We start from the raw sequence: 17309 nt of genomic DNA on the forward strand, positions 1-17309 counted from the left end.
TCTATTTTGTGTTTTTATCTGGTAAATTTTGTATAATAGGGCAGGCTCTGAGTGTGTAGACATGTTCAAACTAGTTCTGTAGTGCCTGCAGGTTTTTCTAAGTCATCCAAAGAAAACACACGGGCGTGGGGAATTTCCACACGCCCGTGGATGTGTACTGTGAGCTCATTCAGAGAGGGCACAGGGGCGTGCGGCTGCCCCTGTGGATGACCATGCGACTGGCGCATGCCCATGGATAATTTCTGCACGGGTATGTGCCTTCCTGCAGAGTTGGGCAGATTTTCCCAAGAACACACAGGGGCGTGGACTCGACCCTGTGGGTGACCTTGTGAACCCCACACGGGCGTGGGTAATTTCCGCACGCCCGTGCGAAATTCTGCAGGTTGCTCTCTCCATCCTGAGAAAACACAGGGGCGTGCGGCTGCCGCTGTGAACTGGGCTTGTGAATGTCCACGCCCGTGGTGAATTTCTGCACGGGCGTGTGGAAGACTTGATATATTTCTCGGATGTCCAGGGAAGCCACAAGGGTGTGTATCTGCCGCTGTGGGTCTAGCGCACGGGCGTGGATAATTTCCGCACGCCCGTGGGAGATCGTTCTAAGTTAGTGAGAGTTTTTCCCGAGAGCGCACGGGGGCGTGCATACGCCCCTGTGGAGCTTTTGAAGTGAGGCGCACGGGCATGGGGAATTTCCACACGCCCGTGTGGATGCACAGAACGCCAAAAGTCACGAGTTCTGTATAAAAAGGGGATGATTTCTCTCCTTCTTCATGACTCCTTTTCACTTGAAAACACTCTCACAACATTCTCCGAGTCCATTGCACCAGTTTAGAACAATGACTCCTTTTCACTTGAAAACACTCTCACAACACTCTCACAACATTCTCCGAGTCCATTTCCACACGCTCGTCGGTAAATTCATTTTCTTCATCTTCTTCGTCAATTCATGATCTCTTTTGATTAATCCGGTTAATAATGCTTCGTTTCTTCAATTGGAACAATGATTTATGTTTAGAGCGAAGTTAGAGATATTATTGAGTTGTATTTTTGGATTGTTGATGCCTGGCCGTGCAGTTCTTACGCCCCGTGAATCCACACGGGCGTGCGGAAATTCCACACGACTGTGTGGATTTCTGCAGTATTGTTTTATTAACATTATTTTACTAATTATGTTTAAATTTGGCAGATCATGGCACCTAGGACAAAGAAGCAAGCTGATAAAAGGCCACGTGAGTCATCCTCTGAGCCCGAGGGCATGCGATTTGCGATTCCCGAACATCAGGCCTGTTATGAGCGCTTATCGAGACTCCGCTTCGGACAGACTCGATTCCTGGACACGACTATATTACGAGATCTTCAGCATGGAGATGAGTTCGCTGATGAGGTTGAGGACCTTGTTTCAGATGGTGGTTGGCGGCAGTTGTTGACGATTAGAGAACCAGCTATCCGAGAGTTTGCACTGGAGGTGCTCTCCTCGTTTGAGTTTGATAGAGCGTATGCGAGCTTCAATAGTTTAGGCACCATTCAGTTCAGAGTGTTTAGACGCCACCATAGTTTGAGCATTACGCAGTTTTCCATACTACTTGGCTTATATGAGGAGGCATTCACAGATTCAGAGGAGTATGCATAGTTGCCTACTGATTATCCTGGAACCTTGACCCCACAGAGAGCTTACAGAGTGCTATGTGGTCATGGTCAGTACGAGCCGGGGATCTCCAAGGCCACGTGCCTTTCTCGACCTGCCTACAGATATTTGCACGCCATCATGAGTAGGTCGGTGAATGGCCGTGGCGATAGTATTGGTATCTTGTGCTGCCAGGAGTTGCTGTACTTGTACTCGATGGTAGAGCACGTACTGATCCACTTAGGGCACATCTTGGCTGATTACATCAGACACCAGGGACAGTACACTAGACTGGCAGCAATCTTCTCGGGTCCTTACATTACGAGATTAGTGTTGGGCATGGGTCTCTTGGATTCGATTCGCGGGTTCGAGAAGACGAGTGTACTCGCTCACTTGGGTCTAGAGACGATGTGGTTGATGGCATGGTCCACAGGGTTCGGACAGGGGTTTTTGCGTTAGTTCTACCATATCCATAGATAGCTAAAGATGAGGGTGATGATGCCGGAGCATCGCAGCCCCCGAACCTCAGCCCGCATCGATGGAGACCGGGGCACCTCCAGCGGCCGAGGAACCATCCCCAGTGCGTATGTTTTCACCTTCTCGAGCCAATAATTTCTTTGAGAGGCTCGAGAATGCTATAGGAGTGGTCAAAGCCGAGGTTGCCGAGATTAAGGCTACGCAGGCCACTCAGTACACAGAGTTCATGACACGTTTCGACATATTACAGCAGATCCTAGAGCGAGACGTTACTTCATCATTCGTCCTGCAGCCAAGGACTCTTCAGGCACCGCCAGTACCTTCAGCGCCTTCATCCTCGACCCCAGCACCAGAGGACCCACTATATGCTTCCACTTCAGCAGCAACAGCAATGGAGCCCGAGAATGACTCCGACACTTGACTTTTTGACAAGTTCCCCTTGCTTATATCCCGCAAGTGCACGGGCTTGTCGAAGTAATAATCCTGGGTGAGCGGGGTGGAATCCACAGAGAGTAGGGAGTGAAAATACTTAATTTGATTCTTAGCTATGTGGAATATCAATAGTGATAAGTGTGAAATTGATTCAATTTTCAACAATAAAAACAACAAGTGAAAGAGCAAAAGTAAGAAGAGGGTAAGACAATCGATAAAGGATGGGGTACTCGGATAATGCTTCACCTAGGATGATCGCTTCAAGTGCAAGAATTCTCTATTATGCTTCCTAATCAATGCAATGGTGAGTCGTGGAAATCCTTACATACATAGTCCCAAATCTAAGGTCAATTATGCCTAACTCTATACATGTCCCGGAGGAGAAATCGAATAATCTGAACACCTCGCACTCGAATAGAGTTGCAATGAGCTCTAGGGATTCCAAGTGATAAATCTCTTCCTAAATATAGACCTACCCCTTTGGTCCAGATGGAAGGTCCCTAGCCACAATTAAGCCCTAGATAGTAAGATCCTCTCAACGCTTCACTCCATTGCACGCGCAACTAGGCCCCAGCGGAGGTTCATCCCTTAGACCATTCACTCCATTATGGCCGCAAAGAACTCGAGGAACGGAGGTAGAATCTATCATGTCGGAGGGGAAAGGGGAAGCTCCTGTACTTCTCGACTCACCCTCTCAACCCTCTCCAGCCTAGCTTTGTCTAACGCTAGTGGTGTGTCACTCACTCACAAGGTTACCAACAAGAACTCTCAACCCTAGTGTCACTCTAGGGGAAATGTTCATACAATCAAGCATTCAAGGTTGGAACTCACACTAAACATCAATTTATTGAAAGCATAATAAAGAAGTTCAATGAAACGAATACATCCTAGGGTTCGCAATCATCCAAGTACCCACTAGGTGTTTAGCTCTCCATGGAGCTTAATACAATCAAAGAAATCGAATGTAAAAGCAATGAATCCATAAAGAAACCCCCTCGATGGTCATGTCGATGGTCTTGTGGAGAGTCCTCTACTCGTCGTCCAAAGATTCCTTCATCCGGTATAGGATACGCCTCGATCGAAGCTCCCCTACCAACCTTCTTCCTAATGGAATCACGATGTCGGAGCCGTAGAACTTCTCCAAAACCTTAGCCAATACCCCTCGAAACCCTAGCCGAAGTCCTCTCACAAGTTGGGGAAAAGATGGAGAAAAGAATGCTGAAATCGGGGCTGAAATCGGCTTTAAATAGGGCTGGAATCGGGTGACTACACGGGCGTGTACGGTACACGCGCCCGTGCGCAATTTCCACACGGCAGTGGATAATTTCCACACGCCCGTGTAGATTCTCTGTTTCTGAGATTTTCGGCCGGCTGTAAACACGACTCGCACCCTCTAGCATCTCGCACCCGACTTATATCTTTGCGTTTGAACTTTAGCAAGATTTCGTCAAAAATCGGTGCATTGTGATCCACATTGGCTTCTTTCCTTCATAATTGGTTTCACAACCCTACATGCACGAAAGTAACATAAAAACACACATATTAGTGTAAAACCCCGAGGAAAGTAATGCTCAACATAAGGAAATAATGCTTCGCATTCATATCGCACAAGCACTTATCACCTTTCTTTTACTTTCATGCATTTTACTTTATCTTATTTTCTTGTTTTTAGACTTGTTCACTCAGAAAGGATTTTCCTTCTGAGTTTATGTTATTTTGCATTATCGAGTTGTATTCATTGCTTCATCTTTTATACACTCGAGTTATTTTTGTTTTTCTTGAACTTCACTGAACCCCTTCGTATATGCGTGCAGATGGTCTTGTCTTCTTGGAAATTGAGACTTAGTCATGGACACGGTCAAGGTGCTTCGGTAGTTGGCCGTGCTTGCTTCACAACCCATTGGAACACTACTCCCAATGAATTAGCTTCATCAAATGCAACACTAGGAGTCAGGGGAGTATTGTTTTGATTGCTTCTCCCACATCTATTTTTTTGAATGATATATTTTTGAGTGAGCTTGCATGTGTACATTGAGGACAATGTACAACTTAAGTGTGTGTGTGTGTGGGGGAGTTTCATAATGCGCACATGTTTTTCTATTGTTCTTGATTGATATATGCTCACATAGCCAATGGCGGTTCACCTTAGTTGTAATGTTTGTATTCTTAAGTCTAGGAGAATTGTTAACATTGAATGTTTTCATGCTCTAGTTCTTGCTTGAAGTTTTAGGATTTTTTACCCGATTTACACTTAGTGCACTACTCACTCTTTGAACTCTATTGGAAACTCATGTTTGATGTTAAAGTGACTAGTTAGGTTTACTTCTTTTGCTAAATTGAAAAAAAAATATTGAAAAATGAAAAGAAGGAACAAAATAGTTTTATTGTTTATTTGTATTTGTTGGGTGGAAAGAGCTACCACCTATGAAGTATGAAGCTACTCTCACAAGTCGGATACTAGTTATGCCCTAATGAGAGAAAGAGCTATATCGTAGGATGAGTGAAAGCTACTACCCGGGTAGAAAGAGCTACCACCTCGAAAGTGTGAAAGCCACCTTAGCGGCCGCTTTGGAAAGGGCTACCTTAGAGGATGTGTGAAGCTACTACCATTGACACATCCGAATATGCGTGTGTGTACCGCAAGTGCACGGGTGTCGAAGTAATAAATACCCGGTGAGTCGGGAAGTCGAATCCACAGGGAACGGAAGTATTAGTAATAACCACTTCTCAATTATCTAGTCGGAATCGATGAATATGATGAAGTGAACTAAATGCAAGCAAAGCAAACAAGTATGCAAGAAATAAAGTAGAAGAGTCTCAATCACTAAGGATGAGGTATTGGGGCAATGATCCCCCTAAGATCTTCTTTAAAGCTCAAGATTCACTAAATGCTCTAGACTCGAGTCTAATGAGTCGAGGTAGTCCAATGATAACCAATCCTTGTCTCCAAGCAAAAGGCACTAGTCCCCTACAAGGTCCCGGTGGAGAAATCGACCAATCTCAACACTTCACACCCTATATGACCGCATTATGCTATAAGGAAACCTAAGAGTGAAACCGATTCCTAAATGTAGATCTAACCCTAATTCCCGGCGAAGGATCCTAACCCCCTACAAGGTCCCGGCGGAGAAATCGAGCAATCCACGGCTCACACCAAATATGGTTGCAAAGAGAATATGGAATACGGAGATAGGAAACACTCAATCGATGGGGAAAGGGGACACTCCTTCATCTCAAGGCTCACTCTCTCAACCCTCTTTAATCTTGGAAATCTAACTCTAATGGAGACCTCTCACATCAAAGTATTAAATCATGCAATGTAAATCAACCACAAGGATTAACAACACTAGCAAGCAATTAAACCACAAGATTAAAACTCAAGACAACTCGGATTAACTAGAAGCATTAAGAGAATCAATCCAAAATATAAATCTTAGAGTTCACATGCTGACACGTCCGAATATGCGTGCGTAAACCGCAAGTACACGGGTGTCAAAGTAATAATTACCCGGTGAGTCGGGTAGTCGAATCCACAGGGAACGGAAGTACTAGTAATAACCACTTCTCAATTATCTAGTCGGAATCAATGAATATAATGAAGTTAACTAATTGCAAGAAAAGCAAACAAGTATGCAAGAAATAAAGTAGAAGAGTCTCAATCACTAAGGATGAGGTATTCGGGCAATGATCCCCCTAAGATCTTCTTTAAAGCTCAAGATTCACTAAATGCTCTAGAATCGAGTCTAATGAGTCGAGGTAGTCCAACGATAACCAATCCTTGTCTCCAAGCAAAAGGCACTAGTCCCCTACAAGGTCCCGGTGGAGAAATCAACCAATCTCAACACTTCACACCCCATATGACCGCAATATGCTCTAAGGAAACCTAAGAGTGAAACCGATTCCTAAATGTAGATTCAACCCTAATTCCCGCGAAGGATCCTAACCCCCTACAAGGTCCCGGCGGAGAAATCGAGCAATCTCACGCCTCACACCAAATATGGTTGCAAAGAGAATATGGAATACGGAGATAGGAAACACTCAATCGAAAGGGAAAGGAGACACTCCTCCATGTCAAGGCTCACCCTCTCAACCCTCTTTAATCTTGGAAATCTAACTCTAATGGAGACCTCTCACATTAAAGTATTAAATCATGCAATGTAAATCAACCACAAGGATTAACAACACTAGCAAGCAATTAAATCACAAGATTAAAACACAAGACAACTCGGATTAACTAGAAACATTAAGAGAATCAATCCAAAAATATAAATCTTAGGGTTCACATGCCCAAATACCCACTAGGGTTTAGCCTTCCATGGGCCTAGTTACAAAACAATAATGAATACAATGAAAAGCAATAAAACCCATAGAGAAAACCACCTCGAATTCACGCGGATTGGCCTTGATTGGTAGTTCTACGTCTTGAAGGATTCCTCTCCGAAGCTAGGTCGCCAATGGCTCCCCAAAATGCTATGACGTCGAAGGAATCTATCAAAGTTGGTGAAGAACTCCCTATCAATCGGCGAAGACCTTCTCCTCAAACCCTAGCCGCCTCTCTCTCAATGTCTATGCTCAAAGCTCCGCAAAAAGTCCCTTTAGAATCGGCCAAAAGGTGTATTTATAGCCTCACATCACGTCTGTTACGTGCCCCCACGCGCCCGCGTGAGCTGCCGCTGAATTTTCACGCGGCGTCGCTGGGAATTTCGCAGCGGGAGCGTGAGCGATGAATTCTGCTCTACAGTGATTTCCACAAACGTGATGATAAACATTCTCCTCTTAAGGCCACACGATCGGGCACACGATCATATGGTAGGCTATACGGCTTTTCCTTCATCAATGCGTCTTGAAAGGTCTTGAAATCTTTACAAAGAGGAGGAATGTGGAGACATGGCTGCCTTTGTGCCCTTCCATTAATAACTTGGCTTGCAAAACTATGGAAGTTGGCACACATCTCCTCATACACGAACTCCTCTTGTGTCTTCCAACTTGATTTGCACAAGAACTCCCAATATTATGCCATGATAGCCTATCTTCGCTCCCTTTTGAAATCCCAATGCCTTCACAACCTATATGCATAAAAGAACACCCAATACACGAAATGAGACATAAACCGTATAAAATATGATGCTCAATGTATGTAAAACATGCATAAAAACATGTTCACTCAAGCACTTATCAAACTCCCCCACACTTAAGCCTTTGCTTGCCCTCAAGCAAAATTAAACATTAAACATATGGAAAGAAAAGGGAAGTGATTGGCCTTAGGTTCACCAAGAGGGTACAAGAATGAAATTCTAAAGTTATGGAGAAAATAAAACACTAGACAAAAACAATCAATGCCCTAGCAAACAATCTAATCAAAAATGAATATGATAAAATCCGAATGCGTGTGTGTGTGAAAAGCTCAACTCATGTCAACACTATGTCCCACTACTAAGTTTTTTTATGAAAAGCGGGACTTATTTATGAACCAAAAAGAAAAATAGTAGCTTCACACAATCCTCTAAGGTAGCCCTTTCCCAAGATGCCTCCCGAGTGGCTTTCACACTTTTCGAGGTGGTAGCTCTTTCTACTAAGGATGGTAGCTTTCACACATCCCATGAGATAGCTCTTTCTCTCATTAGGGCATAACAAGTATCCGACTTATGAGAGTAGCTACATACATCATGAGTGGTAGCTCTTTCCACCCCCTATGTACAAGCAACAAACAATTTCCAAAATATAATTTTTTGATAACTAAAAACTAGCACACTAAAGTCCCAAACATAATGAACTAGAGTCTTCATAGGTCTAATGAGCGAGAAAAAGTGCACAAAGAGCAATCGGACAAAAAAATATTCAAGAAAAATTGGATGAAAAACTAGAGCATGATAAAAATCTAATGTTCACAACCTCCAAAAAAACTAAGAATTAAACTCTTAACCCTAAGGTGAACCTTCATTAGCAACAAGAGCATGCTCATGAAAACACAAGTATAAGTCATGTATAAAGTGAACCCTCCCCCACACTTAAGATGTACATTGCCCTCAATGTACACATGTAAGCATAATAAAAATAGTATCAATGAAAGCAACATGTGTCGGGAATGCAATTAAAACAATACTCCCTGAATCCCTCGATGGACATTTGGTGAAGTCTATCTCAAGGGCGCGTTATAGCGGTTGTGAAGCTCACACGACCATGGAATAAAGCACATGATCGTGTCTATGACTAAAAACATCAACAACATCACTCTCAAGGCCAATCCCGCACGGAATACAAGGGGTTCGATGAAATCTCAACAAAATAGAAAAGGGAATACGAATGCAAACAAATAACAAAAAGCGAAAGCATAAAGATAACTCTCGGAAGGTGAAACCTTTCGAGCACAAAAAGTCCACAAACTAAAGATAAAAAAACACATAAAAAAATAAAATGCAAAAAAATAGAAAGTCTCATGAGTGTGACACCTCAGCGTCGGCATCCCGGAGTCGGTGTTGGTCTTTGGCGCGGACGCCGGGCTATGAAGCGGATGAGACCTCCTCGTCAAGAGTCTGCCGAATACGATCAAGTCGCTCCGGAATCCGCACTTTGGTTCTCCAAGATGGTAGCAACGGCGCCTCGAGTCGAGCGAGCACCGGTGTACTCGAGGAGGTAGATGACTCGGATTAGTGGATGCTATCGGTCTGCCTCGGTGATCCCCAGGGCTCGGTGCGCAGATGGTGCCTATGTAGCCTCAACAGGCTCCTCGTCGTCCTCAGATGACGACTCCACTAGTGCGTATCCACCTGAGCCTGTACGTCTCACAATGCCCATCAAAATGAGAGTAACCAAACCCAATGGTACTGGAGCTCATCGACCCTCTCCTCGCCTCGACCGAGGCGGATCGGACCCATCTTGAACATAAGATGAGTGATGTAGGGTCCTGCGAACAATGCTCCTAATCGCAGGTACTCACTCTGATGGCGAAAAGTAATCGGCGACCACATATCCTAGGTGGAGAGGGACTCCATGGACCATGGAATGGAGGTATAAAAGATCCGTCTGCTGAAGTGAACCAAGTACCATCTCCCGACCTCGTCATCGACCGGGCTGAGAACTGCGTGAATGTGCCTATGCGCCGGTCGAGTGAGGCAAGAGGCCTTCGATCGGCCCGGGAGAATACCTGACGCCCGCATAAATCATGGAAAACTCGCCCGCAGTGATATCATGAGGGTAATCGATGAGGAGCTGTGTGTACTCGATAGTATCAGTATAGTCCTGATCGTATAACCCAAGATATATCGAGAACTGGGTCAAAGACATCCCATGCGGCTGACCAAAGGCTCGGAAACAAATGGCATCCTCGCGTGTCAAAATCGGTATCAAGCTGGCGTCACGATCGAAGAAAAACGAGGCAAGAACCTCCAAGGTAGTATCTCGTCTGACGGGCTCCTGAATAGCAAGCAAACGGTCGTAACCTCCCACACTAACCAGTTCTCTGACCTCTTCAGCAAGACCAATATACCCTAGTGCGTCCCAGTCAATAAATCGTGACAGTCCAATCTTGAGATTCTGGAGACGCTCGAACCGTTGCTGATGAACGGGGTCAGGGAATTCCACTGCTGGTGGTGGAGTCGGCTCCCTGTCATGGCGAGGACGTTTCTGAGCCAATCTCTTAGTCCGCGGTGCCATATCTACGAAGTAAACGTGTAAAAACATCGATTCGGGCATGTATACAGTGTAAACAGGGCACCGCGCGCGCGAGGGCAGCGAGCTGGAGGGAAAACAGGGCTACTTGGCCTCTGTCCAGCCCACGCGGGCGCGTGGGCAGGCCACGCGCCCGCGTGGGACGCTGCGCTCTGCTCGGCCAGTGGCCGCGCGCCCGCGTGGGCGAGCCACGCGGCGCGCTGGGCAGGTCGGCAGCTGGCGACTGGGCAGCGCCCAGCGCTGGGCCGCCCCTGGGCTGGCCTGCGCCGCGAGCTGCGCGCCGCTGCGCCCGCCCACGCAGGGCGCTTGTGCGGGGCCCCGTCTCGCCAACGGGTGCCACGCGGCCGCGCGTGGCTCCTGGCACGTGCGGCAGCCACGGCGCGTGGGCGGTCGCAGCGCCCGCGTGGGCGCCCGACTCCGGCGATTTCGCCGGAGTTGGACTCCTACGCCTCACATAAATTATTCTCAAGCATTCATTAGGTGTCTAACATGATTTCCTATGAAAATTAGCACACAAATACCATGAAAACTCCATGAAAATGACCTTGAAGAACATGGAAAGGGTGGGAGAAAGTGAGAGCTTACTGGAACAAATTGGAGAAGAAAAATCGGTGCAAACTCCGGCAAATCACATCTAATCCCCCAAGGAATTGAAAACAATTGGTTTTAGAGATCAAAACTTGAGTTTTATAGGAGTGAAAAAGTGGAAGATGAAAGGGTCCTTTAAAAATGGAAGATGATGAACAGTGCCCCTTCACATTCTTATAGGCACATGGGGGTGTGGGTTTTCCACTCCCCCGCGTGGGTACTGTACACGACCGCGTGGAAATTCCACGCGGCCACATGGGCTGCAGAATTTCTGCAGACAGTCCACTAAAGGCCTAAAACTCCAAATTTACCCCAACTTTTCAACATTTATCATTGGAAACACCCTAAACCATGTCATACACATGAAAAATAATGCATATCACCGAAAAATTTCATGAAAAACACCGAAAGAAACAACAAAAAATTGATCAAGGCACACACTCATGAACTTATTATCGCAGAAATTAAATTTCACGCCTAAAAACTAACTAAAAAAACTTTGGGTTGCCTCCCAAGAAGCGCTTTGTTTAACGTCACTAAGCTTGACGTACTCGTCCCTTACCTTATGGTGGATCGTAAAGATGGAAAAACCTCCTTCTTAGCAACCTCGCACACATGATGGACAGAGTTTCTGCATATTCAAGGAAAAGCTCTTAACCAAGTTACCGAATGAGGGAATGTCGCGTTCTCCTTGTGTGTGCTTGCCTCCTATTGTGTGGGAGTGCTTCCAGCGACGATGTCTCGACCTCTTGACTCGGCTAAAAATCCGTTCCATGAATCCTCCTTGTGGTTGCTCCTTGAGGACTTGTTCCGTACAAAATTTTAATTGCACCTCTTCCATGTCCGAGCATTCCTCATATGGATCCGGATGCAACAATTCCTGCAAGTATTCATTAGAAATCTCATCATTGACATCAATAAAATAACAATTATCATCAAAGTCAAGAGAGTGCTTCATTGCTTCGGCAAGGCGATATGTGATCTTTTCCTCTCCAATACGCAATGTCATCTCACCGCCATCCATGTCGATGAGGGCCTTGGAAGTGCGTAGGAACGGTCTCCCCAGAATTAATGGCACCTCCGCATCTTCATCAACATCTAACACAACAAAATCTGCAGGAAAAATATACTTGTCAACCTTCACCAAAACATCTTCGATTATACCTCTAGAATGACGAACGGAACGATCGGCTAGCTGCAAAGTCATGCGGGTCAAACGTGGCTCTCCCAAACCCAATTTCTGAAATAATGTATATGGCATAACATTAATACTAACTCCCGAATCGGCCAAAGCTTTTTCTTCCCCCAAACCTCCGATTGCACATGGTATGATGAAACACCCCGGATCTTTCATTTTGTTTGGTAAGTTTTTCTGAAGCATTGCCGAACAATTACCTTCTAATACCACAGCCACACTTTCCTCCATCTTCCTCTTGTTGGTTAAGAGGTCCTTCAAGAACTTTGCATAACGAGGCATTTGAGACAACGCCTCTACAAACGGAATGTTTATGTGTAGTTGTTTGAATAGATCCAGAAATTTCCTGTTTTGCTCATCAACTTGGTCTTTCTTCAAACGCACCGGATAGGGAATTCTTGGAGAAAAAGAAGTGGAAGGCACAGCTGGCCCCTTTTCCTTGTCTTGCACCCTATCCCTTGGCTGTTCTTGTGAATTTTCAGCAGTCTTCCCAGTGGGGGTTTTGGCTTGAAGAATTTCAGAATTATTCTCAGCAGCAACATTTTCTTGTAGCCCTCGACCACTTCTCAAGGTGATTGCTTTCACTTGTTCTCTTGGGTTGGTCTCGGTGTTACTCGGCAAGCTTCCAATAGGTCTTTCTGCTAATGATTTTGCTATTTGCCCAACTTGATTCTCCAAATTATGTAAAGAAGCGGTGTGATTACGGAGTGTTGCCACTATGTTTTGGAACCTTGTGTCGGTTGATTGAATAAACTTCGACAAAACCCTTTCCAATTCTGAAACTCTTTCCGGAATCGAAGGTGCTTGCTGAAATCCAGGTGGAGCAGCGCCCTTTTGCTGCCCTTGATTTCCCCATGAGAGATTTGGGTGGTTTCTCCACCCTTGGTTGTAAGTATTACTGTAGGGATTCCCTTGTATTCTTCCTGAATTACCCACAAAATCAACTTGTTCAATTGGAGCTGAAGTGGTAATTGAGATAGGGCAATCGGATGGCATGTGTGCACCCCCACAACCATCACAACTTGTGATTGCGGCTACCTTCGATGAAGTCAAAGTATCCAACTTCTTGCTTAGTGCCTCGACTTGGGCTGCTAAGGATGTAACCGCATCAATCTCATGAATCCCGGCCACCTTCTTCTTTTCTCTTGCATTCCATTGGTAGCTATTCAATCCCATTTCCTCAATTAGTTGTCGGGCTTGCTCGGAGGTTTTGTTTCCCATTGTCCTCCCCTCAGCGAGCATCAAGGGAGTTGCTTGGTACTCGAGTTCAACCCATTGTAAAAATGATTGAATAACCATCCACTCGGGGAACCCGTGTTGTGGACACTTCCGCAAAAGGTCTTTGAAACGCTCCCAAGTTTCGAATAAGGATTCAAGCTCTATCTGAACAAACGAAGATATTTCATTGCGAAGCTTAGCCCGATTTCCCGGAGGAAAAATACCTTGCGAGGAAAAGCCTCAACCAGCTCATCCCACGTTGTGATAGAAGCTCATGGCAATGAATGTAGCCATTGCTTGGCTCTTCCCTTCAATGAAAAAGGGAATGCTCTCAATCGGATTGCATCATCTGAGACTCCATTGATCTTCAACATATCACAAACTTCGAGGAAGTTCTCAATATGACTATTTGGGTCTTCATCGGCTAACCCATTGAACTGTGCAGACTGTTGAACCATCTGAATGAAACCCAGCTTTAACTCAAAATTTTGGGCAGCTACCGGTGGCCTAACAATGCTTGACTGTGTCCCACGAATTGTAGGCCTAGCAAAATCTGATAATGTCCTTTGTTGCCCCTCTTGTTCAGCCATATTTTCTGATCTTTCAATATCTATTTCAGCTGGAGAGTCCTGTTCTTGTACAGGTTCCTTGCCCCTTCTACAAAATCTTCGCTCAATTTCAGGATCCTCTTCAACCAATGTCGAAGGATTCCCTCGGGTCATAACCTGAAGTTGAAATCAATAAAAAGAAACAATGAGAACGGCGAAAGAGAGAAATATGAAATAGAAAAACAAATAAAAATGTGAATGACTAAAGTAATCAAGTCCTAGTGTTCCTAATATCCCGTTCCCCAGCAACGGTGCCAAAAACTTGACACGTCCGAATATGCGTGCGTAAACCGCAAGTGCACGGGTGTCGAAGTAATAATTACCCGGTGAGTCGGGTAGTCGAATCCACAGGGAACAGAAGTACTAGTAATAACCACTTCTCAATTATCTAGTCGGAATCAATGAATATAATGAAGTGAACTAATTGCAAGCAAAGCAAACAAGTATGCAAGAAATAAAGTAGAAGAGTCTCAATCACTAAGGATGAGGTATTCGGGCAATGATCCCCCTAAGATCTTCTTTAAAGCTCAAGATTCATGAAATGCTCTAGAATCGAGTCTAATGAGTCGAGGTAGTCCAACGATAACTAATCCTTGTCTCCAAGCAAAAGGCACTAGTCCCCTACAAGGTCCCGGTGGAGAAATCAACCAATCTCAACACTTCACACCCCATATGACCGCAATATGCTCTAAGGAAACCTAAGAGTGAAACCGATTCCTAAATGTAGATCCAACCCTAATTCCCGGCGAAGGATCCTAACCCCCTACTAGGTCCCGGCGGAGAAATCGAGCAACCTCACGCCTCACACCAAATATGGTTACAAAGAGAATATGGAATACGGAGATAGGAAACACTCAATCGAAAGGGAAAGGGGACACTCCTCCATCTCAAGGCTCACCCTCTCAACCCTCTTTAATCTTGGAAATCTAACTCTAATGGAGACCTCTCACATTAAAGTATTAAATCATGCAATGTAAATCAACCACAAGGATTAACAACACTAGCAAGCAATTAAATCACAAGATTAAAACTCAAGACAACTCGGATTAAACTAGAAACATTAAGAGAATCAATCCAAAAAAATATAAATCTTAGGGTTCACATGCCCAAATACCCATTAGGGTTTAGCCCTTCCATGGGCCTAGTTACAAAAACAATAATGAATACAATGAAAAAGCAATAAAACCCATAGAGAAAACCCCCCACTCGGATTGGCCTTGATTGGTAGTTCGCTTGAAGGATTCCTCTCCGAGCTAGGTCGCCAATGGCTCTCCAAAAATGCTATGACGTAGAAGGAATCTATCAAAGTTGGTGAAGAACTCCCTATCAATCGGGCGAAGACCTTCTCTCAAACCCTAGCCGCCTCTCTCTCAATGTCTATGCTCAAAGCTCCGTAAAAGTCCCTTTAGAATTGGCCAGGGGTGTATAGCCTCCATCGCTCGTCACGTCCCCACGCGTGGATTTTCCACGCCCGCGTGGTGCTGGAATTTCACGCGGCGCGTGAGCAATGAATTCTGCTCTACAGTGATTTCCACAAACTCGATTATAAACATTCTCCTCTTGAGGCCATACGATCGGGCGCACGATCATATGGTAGGCTATACGGCTTTTCCTTCATCAATGCGTCTTGAAAGGTCTTGAAATCTTTACAAAGAGGAGGAATGTGGAGACATGGCTGCCTTTGTGCCCTTCCATTAATAACTTGGCTTGCAAAACTATGGAAGTTGGCACACATCTCCTCATACACGAACTCCTCTTGTGTCTTCCAACTTGATTTGTACAAGAACTCCCAATATTATGCCATGATAGCCTATCTTCGCTCCCTTTTGAATTCCCAATGCCTTCACAACCTATATGCATAAAAGAACACCCAATACACGAAATGAGACATAAACCGTATAAAATATGATGCTCAATGTATGTAAAACACGCATAAAAACATGTTCACTCAAGCACTTATCAACCATATTTTAAAATTTTTATCACTTGTGTAGATAAATAAGTCCCTTGGACTTAGAACTTTGAGGAGTATAACTTGGGGTGTTTTGAGTGAGTTCACACACTTGCACGAAATTCTGGTTTGTTATCCTTTTTGATTGAAGTTTTTAGCTAGAGAATTGATTTTTCCTATTTAGTGTTGAAATTTTCCTTACTTGTCTTTGTATACTTTGGTCAACCTAAGGCCAAGCACTTTCAATATTTTCTTCATTGATGCACAGAATGTTTTAATGTTTGCTTGAGAACAAGCAAAAGCTTAAGTGTAGGGGAGTTTGATAAGTGCTTCTGCGATATGAATGCGAAGCGTTCATTCCTTATGTTGAGCATTACTTTTCTCAGTTTTTTACATTAATATGTGTGTTTTTATGTTACTTTTATGCAGGTAGGGTTGTGAGGCCGAGTATGAAGAAAATGGGCCAATGTGGATCATAATGCACCTATTTTGGAGGAGATCTTACTAAGGTTCAAACGCGAAAGACATAGGACAGGTGTGAGATGATAGAGTGTGTGCCAACCTCCTCGCATTCGAGTGAGTACATCCATTTGGAGGGGCACAAAGGCAGGCACACTCGAGCATTATGTCTTATGCATACAAGAACAAGAACCCCACCAACATATATATCATTGAAGAAGCAAGTGATTCACGACGTGAACGTGTGCCCGTTTGCGTTACCCCGATGAAAGTATGGAATTGGGAAGTCATTCAGGTCGAAGGCTGTAGCAGAGCACTGTAGCAACAATGTAGCAAATACTGTAGCAGCATTGTTCAAAGCCGCCCGAGAAATCAGAGAAACAGAGAATCCACACGGGCGTGTGGAAATTATCCACGACCCTGTGGAAATTCCACATGGGCGCGTGTACCGTCCATGCCCGTGGAGTTGCCGATTCCAGCCCTATTTAAAGCCGATTCAGCCCCGATTTTGGTATTCTTTTCTCCATCTTTTCCCCAACTTGCGAGAGGGCTTCAGCTAGGGTTTCGAGGGGTATTGGCCAAGGTTTTGGAGAGGTTCTACGGCTCTGACATCGTGATTCCATTAGGAAGAAGGTTGGTAGGGGAGCTTCGATCGAGGCGTATCCTATACCGGACGAAGGAATCCTTGGACGACGAGTAGAGGACTTTCCACAAAACTATCAACACTACAATCGAGGGGGTTTCTTTGTGGATTCATTGCTTTTACATTCGATTTCTTTGATTGTACTTAGCTCCATAGAGAGCTAAATCCCTAGTGGGTACTTGGGTGATTGTGAACCATAGGATGTATTCGTTTCATTGAACTTCTTTATTATGCTTTCAATAAATTGATGCTTATTGTGAGTTCCAACCTTGAATGCTTGATTGTATGAACATTTCCCCTAGAGTGACACTAGGGTTGAGAGTTCTTGTTGGTAACCTTGTGAGTGAGTGATGCACCACGAGCGTTAGACAAAGCTAGGTTGGAGAGGGTTGAGAGGGTGAGTCGAGAGGTACATGAGCGTCCCCTTTCCCCTCTGACGTGATAGATTC

At 44.8% G+C, this 17309-nt stretch overlaps 1 non-coding gene across 1 annotated transcript; it reads left to right on the forward strand.

Moving 5' to 3' along the window:
- The first annotated feature begins 13290 nt into the window (after positions 1 to 13290).
- LOC120262528 lies at positions 13291 to 13396 on the forward strand. Its single transcript, XR_005536797.1, has one exon. It is a non-coding gene; the product is annotated as a small nucleolar RNA R71 (small nucleolar RNA).
- Positions 13397 to 17309: the final 3913 nt, after the last annotated feature.

Source organism: Dioscorea cayenensis, chromosome 5, assembly GCF_009730915.1.
Source record: "Dioscorea cayenensis subsp. rotundata cultivar TDr96_F1 chromosome 5, TDr96_F1_v2_PseudoChromosome.rev07_lg8_w22 25.fasta, whole genome shotgun sequence".
Classification (NCBI taxonomy): Eukaryota; Viridiplantae; Streptophyta; class Magnoliopsida; order Dioscoreales; family Dioscoreaceae; genus Dioscorea; species Dioscorea cayenensis.